Below are 14,170 nucleotides of genomic sequence, written 5' to 3' on the forward strand. Positions count from 1 at the left end.
GATAAATTCGCGATTTCATAAACTTTTTGAGCATTCTTACTTCTTTAACTTTCAGATATGCTTATGAATGCATTATTTCTAATAATGAATGCGGATTACGGGTGCAAAAGAGGCCTAAATCGTAATGAATAAAATTTATCACGACTTGTAACATGATCCGATAACGGGTCATCACGGGATAAAGCGTGCATCAGATGCTTTGATTGCTCTGTGATACGAACACGGTGTGAGGCATCGGCATCATGCTACTGCAAGAACAAGGCTATCTTGGATTGTTCGTATCCTGTATCATTTATCGCTTGAAGCGATTTTCTTCCATCCTTGCTTCTGGTTTTCATCCAAAACATGTCGTGCGACATATCAAACTTCATGATTTTGAATGACTGAGTCAAAAACGATACGCTGAAGTCTGTATCAACTAATATGGCCACCCCGGAACATCTAGCATAGGTTCCACAGGGGTGACATTGGGGACATTTCTGGTTTGCAACCAAAACATGCCGTGTGACGTATCAAACTTCATGATTTCAAGAGATTCGGGCAGAAAAAATTGACTCAAGTGTGTAGCAACTAATATGGCCGCTCCGGAACACCTGAAACAGGTTCCGCGGGAGCCTCTCAAACACAATAACACACGAAATAATCACTTTCAGCCATTTGACAAAACAGACCCCTCACCCACCCCCTGACCCCAGTACAATCCGGAATATCTCCGGAATGGTTCCGGATAAAGGGTGATACGGTCAAAATTTGGTCACACAATTTTTTTCATAACTTTAGACTGCGTACACCAAAACAGCTAATTTTTGGACCAGTAATGCTACATTATATGTAGCTTATACCATAAAATTTTTATCAAAATCGATTAAGTATTGGTTGATATATAGATGAAACCATCGACCTACCTTTTTAAAATTTTGTACAAAGGCGCTCCATAGTAAATTTTCGGAAATTTAAGGTCAGTAAAGCACAATTTTGATTATAGAACAACCAATACTGCTCCGATTTTTATCAAAATTTTACAGTATAATACTATTATGAAAATACGTTCGCAGTAAAATTTTGAGCTATTTTGTATGAATACTTTCAAAGTTGTAGCAGTTTGAATATGAAAAAAACTGATCGGGTGCCACTTAAGCAAATATAGCTTCGTAACGGCTCGATCAAACTGAATGAAATTTTTACACAACATTTTGATATGCATACTCCACATACAGAAAAATTTTCATTGAAATCGGTTAAGTATTTCTGGCTCTATAAATAAAACAGTAAAAATGTGTTCTTATTTGTGAAAAAAAAAATTAAAATTGCAGATCTCAGGGTTCAACAATATCTCCGCAAATACTGGACCGATTTTGATGAAAATTTTATGATACAAGCTACATATGATGGACCATTACTGATCCAAAAATCAGCTGTTTTGGTGTACGCAGTCTAAAGTTATGAAAAAAAAATGTGTGACCAAAATTTGGCTTGACTTGACAAAATTTGACAAAATTTGACCACCTAAACAAATATAACTTTGTAATGGCTGGATCAAATTGAATGAAATTTTTACACAACATTTTTGACTTTACATACAGAAAAATTTTCATTGAAATTGGTTCAGTATTTCTGGCTCTATAAATAAAAGAGTAAAAATGTGTTCTTATTTTTTAATCCTCCTTGTACAACATTTTAAAATTGCAGTTTTTAGGATTCACAATATCTCCGCACATACTAAACCGATTTTGATGAAAATTTTATGGTATAAGCTACATATAATGTACCATTACTGGTCCAAAAATCAGCTGTTTTGGTGCACGCAGTATCAAGTAATGAAACCAATTGTGTGACCAAATTTTGACCGTATCACCCTTTATTACATGACCACTTGAGTGTAATAAACTTGCACCAATTTATGATCGATTAAGGGCGACTTCAAAAAGATCGGATGAAGATTGACGAAATGCCAGCATTTTCAAAAGGAGTTGTCGAGGGGTGGGTATGTGAAGGTTAACATTCGAGGTCAATCTTGACGTAACGAAAGGCTCATTTTTTGACAACAATAATTCCTGTTTGACATACGCGGTAAAAAAAATCACACAAAATTGAGTGCTTTGAAATTTTAAAGAAAGTTGATTTATGAGCTTTATCCAGAAGGAATATCAAAAAAATGAGTAAATATGAAGTATTAGCCAATAGCTAATAGATTTGTGTAAAAATAAAGATTAGCCTAGGACCCTATTGTACTGCAGTTTATTTGACATTTGTTTGTTTATATATTTTCCCCCCAATAAAGGTCCAATCCATAAAGCTTCAAAGATATGTGTACCCAACCCATCGTTTTTTATGAGGATTTTTGAATCGAGAAAAAAGCTTTTGAGAAAGTAGTTTTCGATTTTTTTTTAAATCAATGAAATTCATCATTGGTTAAAAATCACCGGTGACACTTCCAAAAAATTCCCACTAGGGTAATTGTTCCCATCGTTGTGGTAGTACCTAATGTTGCGGTAATGGCAATTGAGCACTTTTTCGACTGAAATGTTACCAAAAGGTATTTTTAATAGATGTATGGTGCCTAAATTATGAGATTGCACCATTTGTTTGCTTAAGATTTGCCCAAAAACCTATTTAAAAAAAATATTTTCCTTAATGTGTTCGCTGCTGTGTTCCTATTGTTGCGGTAGTGTTCCTAATGTTGCGGTATCCCATATGATTTCAATGGGATACCGCAACATTAGGAACAAATACCGCAACATTAGGAACACTATGTTCTTTCAGATAAAAACGAATAAAATGCTCATAACAACCTCAAAGTGGCTATATTTCATTATTTTCCCGTAGATAAAGGATAGATTTTATTATTTTCAATTCAATCCATGTAAAAAATTTGCTTGGGGCGATACAATTGTGGTTTAAGCATGAACCCAGTACTTAACTCCTCCATCATCGTATCAATTACCCTAAAACCTTTGGAAAATATCCCAGCTGAAACTCCTGTAGATACCCGAAGAGAAACTCTAGAAGAAAGCTCATGGAAATTACTTCGGAAGAACTCCCAGGAGGAGTTCCTATCCTATCCTATTCTAGTGCTTGCACAGTCAGCATTGAAAAGCATCCTGGAAATATCAGAGCTTCTCCTGGTATTTTCTTGTCAGCATTAATATTTGCAGCATATCATAGATTATATAATACAAATATTAAAATGGCCAGGCGCACTGTGCAGACTAATGTGTTTGAAGAAAGTTTAAAGATTTACAACAATTAGATTTTTCGCTCTTTCAAAATTTCGAGTTAAAATAAATAATAATAATAATAATAATAATAATCAGAAGAAAACTGTGTTCTAGATTTTGATATAAAAAAATCTACGTACAAGTTCCAATGAAAAAAAAAACAATACATATTGTTTTTCTTACATCCAACTATACTAAGCAACAGTGAATTAAAAATAAACAAACATATTAAGAAAAATGAATGGGACCTTTTGAAATTTTAATCGAGATTTCTGTTTCACAGTTTTTTTTTTTCAAAATATGATCAATTATTTTCAAGACATGTGAACTTCCGGGCCGTCTCGAATATTTTTTTTTATCTGTATTAACGAGTTTTTTAGCCCTAGGCTAGTTTATCACGGGACCCACGCTTCACTTCGCTTCCGAAGGAAGAACTCACATTTTGTGAGTTTTTCGGGAGTGGGATTCGATCCCAGGTCCTCGGCGTGATAGTCACGTGTTCTAACCATCCAACCAGGTCCGCTCCACTCGAATAACATTTAACAAGGTCTACTTTTTTAATTTTATTTTCATTTTTTTTTTTGAATTCGCTTAATCATACTTAAGTAATGGAAGGAAAAATTTACGTACAGTTTTTTCATTGAAACATGTACGTAAAATCATTTTTGATTTAAAAAATATCAAAAATTTCTATGTTTAAAATATGTTTTCTTATAATTGTTTTCAAAATCGATGAAAAATGAAAATTCGTGAAACAATATTTAAAAGATGTCGACCATGCTAGGCTACATGGAAAATTGCAGAAAAATAATGAAAAAATAGAAGGGTAAGGTTTTTTGAAAATTGAAATTATATGACATCTAACAAAGATCCACGATGAATATTCCTCCCAGGGTATTTTTTTTCTAAAATTAATTCAGGCATCCTCAAACATTTCGAAAAACATCATTTCAATCCAACAAACCGTTTCCGAGTTACAATTTTTGGAAGAAGAAAATAATGATTTTTACATATAGGTAGGTATCTTTATTAGAGAGATTTTCAGCCCGAGGCTGGTTCATCTCTTTTTTTTTTACATATGCCATTTTCAAAAGTTAGGTGAAAAATATTGCAAATATTTGCAGTTTGCTTTAAAATTTTAAGCTCAACCGCTTATAGGAGAACAAAGTTACAGCATGCCAAAGTTGGCATTTTTTTTTATGGAAATCGACTTTCACTGCTAACCTTCATGAACATAACTGTATAAGGAGTGTATCGTAAAGTAGTTGAAAATGTTCGCTACTGTTTTAAAAATAATTTGACTCAACTTTTAATTCATTTTGTTGTTGGAGATGCTGTATAAATCAGGGGTTCTCAAACTTTTTTAGCTTGCGACCCACTTTTGCTTGTTATGAAATTTGGCGACCCACCCGCGCGTATTTTCATAAAATACGCCATTTTTGAAAATTTGGACTGACTCTGGAATGAAATCTAGAAATTTGCATCGCATTTCTTCGACTAATAATTTTGAAATTCAATCGGAATGAAAATTATATTCCATAGTAATGGCGAGTGGGTAAGCATCAAGAAGATTTTTAGAATTATAGTACTGCTGGATGGACAGATGAGTGCTCTTAAAAACCAGATCCTTCATACACACTTATTTTACATCTATTTTATCGAAATCACTTTCCAGCTGGTCTGATTTCTAAAAAAAAACAGATTATCGAAACTCATTAAAACTTTACCAATCTCAAGGTGAAAATCACGAATATTCACTGTTCAATCTACGAGATGCCAAACTTTATTTGGTTTCGTATAGAAATTTGGTAGCTCATTATTTCAAAATCGATTTCAGAACGCAGGCACTAGAGTCAACATTCAATAGATACGCTCCAGACAAAGACTTATAATACAAAAGTTCGAGGAGAAACCTAATTTCTTGAAATGACCACCGATTCTCCAAGAGTATATTTGTAAATTATAAAATGGGACAATATCATTTGACATATGTTAACCCACCAGTGGGTCGCGACCCATAGTTTGAGAATCCCTGGTATAAATCCTTGAAAAAAGAAATGGCATTGATGATTTTCAAATAATAATCATTTAAATTGCTCTTCAATCTATATTACTTAGCACATGCTTTTAAGGACAGACTTGTTACAATCCCAAAAAAATTGCTGAATAAGCTGTTATTCAGCTATCATTGATAGTTGGGATGTGCGCATGACATGACTCAATATTTTCCAGATTATTTACCGTACACATTTTATCCACTATAGGTTATTGAAACATTGAAAAATCTTCACAAAATTGCATTTTGTACAGATTTTTGTTTTGTGAGGTGTATTCGTTCAACTATATTTTCAATAATACTAAACATTTTTCAAATTTCTTCAAATTGTTCCAAACTCAACTAAATTTTGGAGATTTCATAGAAGAACCGAAATGAAAACATCAACCTAGCTTCGAGATAAAGTATCCTGAACATTTTCAACTACCTTCCGATACACTCCTTATGTAGGATGAACAAATACCCTATCCTTAAAAAAGGAAAGCTGTATGTAGCACATACAACAAGGATTGTCGTTCCAACCTTGCGACCGGGAAGTTATGCAATTTTAGCGCATTCCATTACTTTAATGCACTGTACCGTCGTCGTCAGCATAACCATAGCCACCGTCAGAAGATAAGCGACGTCTCTGCCAGACTAATGCGACAAGAAAAAAAACATTTCTTCATCCCATGGGAGCAGACATCTTTCTTCGCACTTAAGGAATGGCGACATAAAAGCCTCCGGCTTTCTTGGTTGATATTACATCCGGGGAAAAGTCAAGTTTGGCGCATACTTACCAAGGAAGAGGGAGGCTAGTGCGGGTGTCTGCGCCACCGAGGATGGTAATAATGTCACTTTTCCCGCGCGAGCTATGAATATAATTTTCATAAATTATTTTATGGAGCAGCGCCACCTCACCTTCCTCTATATTTTACCGAAAAACCGCACCACAAAGCACTTCCCAACAGCGTATTAATGGTGCATCTGCCAGGAGAACCTGGTTCCGGAACGACCTATCGGGAACCGATTGTTGTATACAGAGAGAGGACTTATTTTTGTGGGTGGCAGCCAGCCTAATGTAATGGAAAAGTTTGCCGTCGCGCGTAGTACCAACAACAACGGTAGACAGATTGCTGTGGGTAGAAAAAAAAGGATCATCCTTTTATTCGGGTTTTCCTTGAACCAAAACAGGAGGCCAATTTTCCAGGTAGACGAGCATAACGAGTTTTGTCAGGGCAGGGGTATAGTGTTGCTATGCTACCGACATGTGACATTTCGAGTAGCTCTTGAGAATACAGTAATTGATTTCAAGAAAAGTCATGATAGAAATTGCTCTATTCTCAAAAATAATTAGCATCCTTGCTAACCGAAACAGTTTAGAATTTCATGCTCTTTCCCACTTACTTGTGTCAATTATCAGCAGGGCCGTAAAATGTCGAAAAAATGTCATTCGGTCACCTTCCAATTTCCCTGCACCTGGTATAAAATTATAATCTATGATATCAATATTTTTCCGTAACCAACCAAATTCGTGCTAACGGACGGAAATTTGCACACAATATGGTGAAACTGAAAAATGTCATGACATTGACTCCACGATATTTCGTGACATTTTCCAACTCTGAATATTTAATGACAGTTTAGAACAGTTTATTAATTTCTTCGACATTCATAGATTTGCGAATAATCAAAATAGTTGTTCTTTAGAATTTTCTAAAAGAAAGCGAATGGATTTGTTATGAAATTGATTCATTTATGATACGCATATTAACGACGCAATGCGCTCAGCTGGGCATTCAAATAGTTCTCCGAACCACATCATTCGCCTTGCTAGAAACGGAGAATTCAGGGAAATAATAAACTGATGGTCTAGTCCTTGGTAGAGTTTACATGTAATGCAATAGAGATGTTCATCAATAAATAGACCTCCTAGAGCAGTGTTGGGATTACCAAGGACACGTTCGACGGTTTCCATCTTCTAGAAGGCATGTGAGGTTTCCATTTCCGGGTTAGGGTGGCAATTCTGAGATCCTTCTATGATGCCCTCTAATATGAGATGGAATCTGTGTTATGGTCAACCCATATTAGTATGTACCCATAAAGTATGACACAGACGGATAGTGAAAACCCTGCTTCCCACCATTACAGCATACACTCGGCTATAACTTTGAATTGGAAATGATTAATTTCCTCCCAGAGGAGAGGCAGACACTTTGAATTAACATGACACAGGACTAGCCTGGTACAGTCAGTCAGTACATAGTGGCAAGCAACATCCCAAGCCCTGTCTAGGGTGTCGTCGTCATCAGGTGATGGACAGCCGCCGCAATATTTCCGTTTTTACAACATCCAACAGTGTGAACTGATGTCGTTATTTGATTACATGGCGCTTCCAGAATGTCGGCACAGTACGCACACCGTACGTTCATTGTTGTTGATGATTCCCAGAAATTAGCACAATGTCATCGCAATCGCGAATACCTTGAAATTTAATTAAATTTTCGCTGACTGTTTACAGTCAACCGGATGATGTCGGTCGATCCGGGTCAGATCGATGGCAGTAGGAACATGCCAAGGCTTGTCTTTATTACAGAATTTCACTCATTTAGGGTACGAGCTGGAGTCACAATTTGCTTACGGGAGGGCGATGAAAGTTAATCAATAGAAAATTCAACGCTGTACACAGCAAAATTTTTTGAAATTTACTCCTAACGTAAACAAACTTGGCATGTAAATGATTGAGAGCAAGCTGTAAATTTCAGAACTGATAGAAAAATGTGTGCAATATGACGGAATCCTTTTGTTACAAATTATACGATGTAATATTTTTTAACTGTGTAGCTACTTAGATACAGGCTTTGAAAGAAGTTAGATCAGCAAAACTAAACCAGCCAACATTGACCTAAGTGTTTTACAGAAAAAAACTGAAATCTACACCTTACGTTAGGGTTGAAAATATCGTTAATACAGACAAAAAAAACCTTACGTAAATTAGCCTGCAAACCTAAAAAACGCATATTGTTTAGGTTTCTTGAACCTGATACATACACGGGAAGAAATTCTGAAAACTACACTTGACGTAAATATTAAAAAAATAAGTTTCTATTTCATTCTATTCAAATATTTTTTAAATACACGAGAAAAAATCCGTTTCAAAAAATGTTAAGAAAAGGCCATAAAATCATAAAATATGTCTCTACGCGTCATGACATCACGACAATAACGACGATTATCATAAATATTGCCTACCCTTTTTATAAAAAAAAATCATGGTTTCCATAGACGTGAAGACAAACCTTTTCTTATTAAATTTTATCAAACATTATGGCGCGCATTTATTTACTTTCATAAAATGCTCTTTTGAGCGGCATGAAGGAATGTAATAAATAAACGGGTGAGAGGTTTCTTCTTACACAAATCTGTGAAGGCAATTGTTTTCTCATACTCATTATGATTGACTGTGTTTTGTGGTAAGACAAAGTGTTATTTAAATTTTATAAGTGTAACTCTGAACTAAATATTTTTTTCAGAATAATACCCTGAAGTGAGCTTCGCGTTGAAAATCTTCTGCAACAAGGGAAGAGCTTTTCAGAATTGATACTTTTTAGATATTTTTTCTTTATCTAGCAACTAATTCAAATTACAAACTTGTAGATCAAAATTCGTTTTGCACCATTCAACATAAATTGAGCCACCGGAGTTAAAAACTACTAAAAAGTAATTGTAACTAGAACTACCGTAACTGTAGATAAAAGTTAACTTAGTTTAACATATGTAGCTAGTTTCCATTTGATTGAAAGCGGTTTCATATTTTTGAAAGAACTCATAGAAAAAGCCTTGAAAAAACACTTAACAAAACCTCTAAAGAAACTTCTGGAAGAATCTCTGGATAAATTTCTGGATGATTTTGAGGAAGATTCACTAAAGGAACTTTTCGAGGATTCACTAAAGGAACCCCAGGGTGAATCCCTGAAGGATCTTTTGGAGGTACCACAAAAGGAAATCCAGATGCTATCGCAAATAGAACACCAGAAAACCTCTGTCGGAATTCCTGAAAGCACTCCTAGAGAAATTCTTCAATGAGCTCTAGGGAACCCCATAAGAAACTTTTGGAGAAACTCTTAAAGGCAACTCTGAAACAACTCTTCAAGGAACTCCTGGAGAAATGCCTCAAAGATTGTTTGGAGAAATCCCCGAAAGAATTTCTGGAAAAATAACTGAAACATTTCTTGCAAATTCAAGAAAGAATTCGTGGAGAAATTCTTGGAGAAATGCATAAAGTAATTGATGGAGGAACTTCTCAAGAAATTCCTGGAGAAATTCTTCAAAAGACCCTTGAAGAAATCCCTCAAGCTTCTCCTGAAGGAATCCCTCAAGGTTTTCCTGGAGAAATCGCTCAAGGTATTCCTAGAGGAAATCCTTAAGCAACTTCTGGAGAAATATGTAAAAGAATTTATGGAAAATTCTTTGAAAGAATTTTTGTAGGAATCTCTTGAGGAATTTCTAGAGTAATTTCTCAAGGCACTTCTGAAGGAATCTTCGAAGGTTTTCCTGGAAGAGTTGCTTAGGCGCTGTCCATACTACGTAGATTCAACTTTAGAAATCTCAGACCCCCTCCCTCATCGTAGACTTTTGTACATATAAAATTTTCAAAATTTGTTGGACCGTAGACTTTGACCAGACCCCCTTCCCCCCTCAGAGTCTACGTAGTTTATTGACAGGCCTTTAAGGATTGCTTCTCAAAGTTTTCTTGGAGGAATCCCTAAAGGAATTCCTGGAGGAATCCGTCATGAAAATCCTGGAGGAATTCTTCAAGAAATTGCCAGAGTGATACCTCAAGGAGCTCCCGAAGCAATCCTTGAAGGAACTACTACAGAAACTCCTAAAAATATCCTTGAATGAACTAATGATTGTTTGTATCTACCTGTCAGACCTATCTGTCCGAAGAAAAGCATAGTCGTGGCATTTTCTCATCCTCTCTAGTTTTCCTTAACCTTCCTAATGCATCACGTTGACTGCAGCTTCCTGACGTAGTACAAGGTTAGGGTCAAAAACTCAAAAATGACCCTAATGCAAAAGGTGGGTTCATTTTTCTTTTGAAAAAGTGAAGTAAAACAGATGTCTGGATTTTTTTCCACAAATATTTCTCCTGAAATTTTGTCAGGGTTTTTTATTTGAACATTCTTTAGAAATATCCTCTGGAATGTCTTTCCGGATCCCTCTCAAGGTTCTTTCCGTATTTTTCACAGCATTTTTCTTAATATTTCATCTTGAAATCTTCCTGGAGAATCTTCAGAATTGTTACCGGCAGTTTTGTCAGCATTGAAACAATTCTTTCCAGGATTCCCGATATTACTTTCAGAGTCTGCCACGTGACTTTTTTTTCGTAGTTTTTCCTACGTTTTTTGCCAAAGAAATGTTCGTGGGTTTTCTCCCATGATTCACCCCGATATATCCACAGGAGTTCCTCTCAGGATATTTCACAGATTTTGCGGTGGATTTTCTCCTAGAGTTTCGCTCGGAATTCCTCTTGAATTATTTTCCGTGACTCTTACAGTTTTTTTCTCTTGGGATTCGACCAGGAGATACTCGCAGGCTGTCTCCCAGAGTTCTAGAGCTTCTTCTTCTTCTTCTTCTTTATGGCTCTACGTCCGCACTGGGACTTGGCCTGCCTCGCTTCAACTTAGTGTTCTTTGAGCACTTCCACAGTTATTAATTGAAGGGCTTTCTTTGCCTGCCATTGCATGAATTTGTATATTGTGAGGCAAGTACAATGATACTCTATGCCCAGGGAGTCGAGAAAATTTTCCGACCGGAACGGGAATCGAACCCGCCGTCTCCGGATTGGCGATCCATAGCCTTAACCACTAGGCTAATTGGAGTTCTAGAGCTACTGCAAGGATTTCTTCAGGAGTTTTTCACGAATTTTCTGCATGAGTTCGTCCCGTGTTTTCGTTCGAAGTTTCTCTTGTAATTACTTCAAGAAGTTTCCATGAGCTTTCTACTAGAGTTTCTCTCAAGATGTCTACAGGATATTTCTTATAGGTTCTCGTAGCATTTATTTTGTAGTCATTCATTTTTTTAGTATTACATCAAATTCAAGATAAAACTGAATCAACAATATTTCTCCATAATACACGGTTCGTGGCTGCCATTCTCCATCCTCGGTCACGCCCGATGCTCGCCAAGTCACGCTCCACCTGATCCGCCCATCGTGCTCTCTGCGCTCCACGCCTTTCTGTGCCAACCGGATCTGTCGCGATTACCAACTTTGCAGGGTTGTTGTCCGGCATTCTTGCACCGTGCCCTGCCCACCGTATCCTTCCGGCTTTGCCCACATTCTGGATGTTGGGTCCGCCGTAAAGTGCAGCGAGCTCGTGGTTCATCCTTCTCCTGTACACCGCCGAAGATCGACCTTAGCACGCGTCGCTCCGAGTACTTGCAGGTCCTCTTCGAACCTCTTCGGTTCATGTCTCGTGTTCGTAGAGGACCACCGGTCTCATTAGCGTTTTGTACATGGTGCATTTGGTGCGTGGGTGAATCTTCTGGAGCCCGTAGTAGGCCCGACTTCCGCTGATGATGCGCTTTCATATTTCACGATTCACGATGTTGTCAGCCATCAGTAAGGATCCGAGGTAGACGAATTCCTCCATTCTTTTGTAGTATTACCTGAGATTTCTCTCGAAGGTTTACTTTTGTTTTCCTTCAGAAAATTCCTCACGGTGTGTATCTTGAGATGTCTTTTTTCTGGATTTATGGGCTTTTTTTTCGGAGTTACTTCTGGAGTTCCTGTTGGGATTTATGCAGGAGTTGTTGCTGATATTTTTCATGAAGTTCTTTCCGCGAATTCTTTTTGAGTCTTTTCCTTGTAGTTGCTTACATAATTTCTTATAACGATCTTTCGGAGATTTTCCTAGAGTTAGTCCCAGAGTTCTTCCCCGAATCCCTACAGGAAATTTCCCGAAATTTTTGGTGTTTCTTTTGGGATTTCCACAATTATTGCTTCCGGAGTACTTGCAAAGATTTTTCCAGGAGTTTTTCTGGAAATATGTCCGTGGCGTACAAAATTCCTTGTAATAAATACCGGAAGAAATACAGATGAAATCGTGCGAAAAACTCCACAAAAACCTTTTGTAGAAATCTCCAGCGGAATTTCGGGAACAAAATCCTGGGAAAAGCTGGGATGTCCCTAAAAACCAATACTGGGATTTCTTCTGAAGTTTTTCAAGGTCTTTGTACATGTGTTCGTCCCAGGATCTCGTTCCCCTGTTATAAGGCCGATGCAGGAGTCTCCAGTTAGCCTAGTGGTTAAGACTATGGATCGCCAATCCGGAGGTGGCGGATTTCCCGTTCCGGTCGGAAAATTTTCTCGATTCCTCCGGGGCACAACGTATCATTGTACTTGCCTCACAATATACAAACTCATGCAATGGCAGGCAAAGTAAGCCCTTCAATTCATAACTGTGGAAGTGCTCAAAGAACACTAAGTTAAAGCGAGGCAGGCCAAGTCCCAGTGGGGACGTAGAGCCATAAAGAAGGAGGAGAAGAAGGAGCAGGCCGATGAATATATTCCATTTTTTTTTCTTGCAGGATTGTCTTACAATGATCCTCCTAAGATTTTCTAGATATTTTGCAGATTCCTCCAAGAGTTCTTCCCAGAATTCGTACCGCAAATTTTCCGATATTCTAAGTGTTCTTTATGGAATTTCTTTAATTTTTGCCCCCGAAGAAATTGCAGGGATTTTTTCAGGAGTTTTCTTGGAATATCTCCTGGGATAATCTACGAAATTCCTTATAAGAAAATTCCCGAAGAAATATCGGATTGAACCCAGAAGAATTCTAACGAAAAACTTATTGAAGAAATCTCGAAAGAAATTTCGGAAGAAATCTAGAGAAAAGCTGGAATATCTGAAAGGAACTTAGGTATCAATCTCAGGAACAACTCTCAGAAATCCCGGAAGGAACAGCGGAAAAATCTCGGAAGGAACTCTGGAAGCAAATCCGGAAAAAAAATCTATGAATCTTGAAAGAAACTGCTTAAAAAGCCGGTAAAACTCATTTGGGAAAATCAAAAAAGAGCTCGCTGGAAGAATTCTAAGAGAAACGACGACAGCATTTAAGAAGAAATGGCGGCAAAAATCCAAAGGAATCCTAGGCATTCAAGCAATAAATTCAGGAAAAAAATCGAGAAAAATCCTTAGAGAAATTTCGGAATGAGGTCTGAATAGATTTCCAAGAAAATTGTTTAATCGTTTGGAGACGGATGGGTCACATAAACCCAGCCGAGAAAACAGACCTTTACAAACGTATTCTAGACCAGCGAGGCTTCATCCAGAAAGACGAAAAAATCGCCTCCGATGGATTAAATGGATATCTGAAGGAATTTCTATTCCTTGACAGAGTTCGTGAGATCATGGATTGCTTCCAGGAATTTCTCAAAGGGTTCCTTCTGAAATTTGTCCAAGGGTTTCTCCAGGAATTCCACCAGGAATTCTTCCGGGGTTTAATCCAGGTTTTTTTTCCAGGGATTCTTCCTGGAGTTCTTCCAGGGATTGCTCCACAGTTTCCTTCAGGGATTCCTTTAAGAATTCCTCCAGGAACTTTTCCAAGGATTTCCCCAGGGATTTCTTCAAGAATACCTCCAAGAGATTCCTCTAGCAATTCTTCCAAGAACTGTTCCAGGGATTCCTCCATGGAGTGCTCCAGGGATTCCTCTAGGAATTCCTCCAGAAATTTCTCCAGGGGTTTCTCCAGGGATTCCTCCAGGAATTTACCAGGGATTCCTCCAGGAATTCCTCAGGGATTCCTCCAGGAATTCCCCAGGGATTCCTCCAGGAATTCCCCAGGGATTCCTCCAGGAATTCCCCAGGGATTCCTCCAGGAATTCCTCCAGGAATTCCCCAGGGATTCCTCC

At 37.5% G+C, this 14,170-nt stretch overlaps 1 protein-coding gene across 3 annotated transcripts in view; it reads right to left on the reverse strand.

Annotated features, from left to right (window-relative positions):
- Positions 1-14,170, reverse strand: part of LOC109399656 (phosphatase Herzog) — a 335,043-nt gene that overhangs the window by 154,222 nt on the left and 166,651 nt on the right. The window lies entirely within an intron of this gene.

This window comes from Aedes albopictus, chromosome 3 (assembly GCF_035046485.1).
Source record: "Aedes albopictus strain Foshan chromosome 3, AalbF5, whole genome shotgun sequence".
Taxonomy (NCBI): Eukaryota; Metazoa; Arthropoda; class Insecta; order Diptera; family Culicidae; genus Aedes; species Aedes albopictus.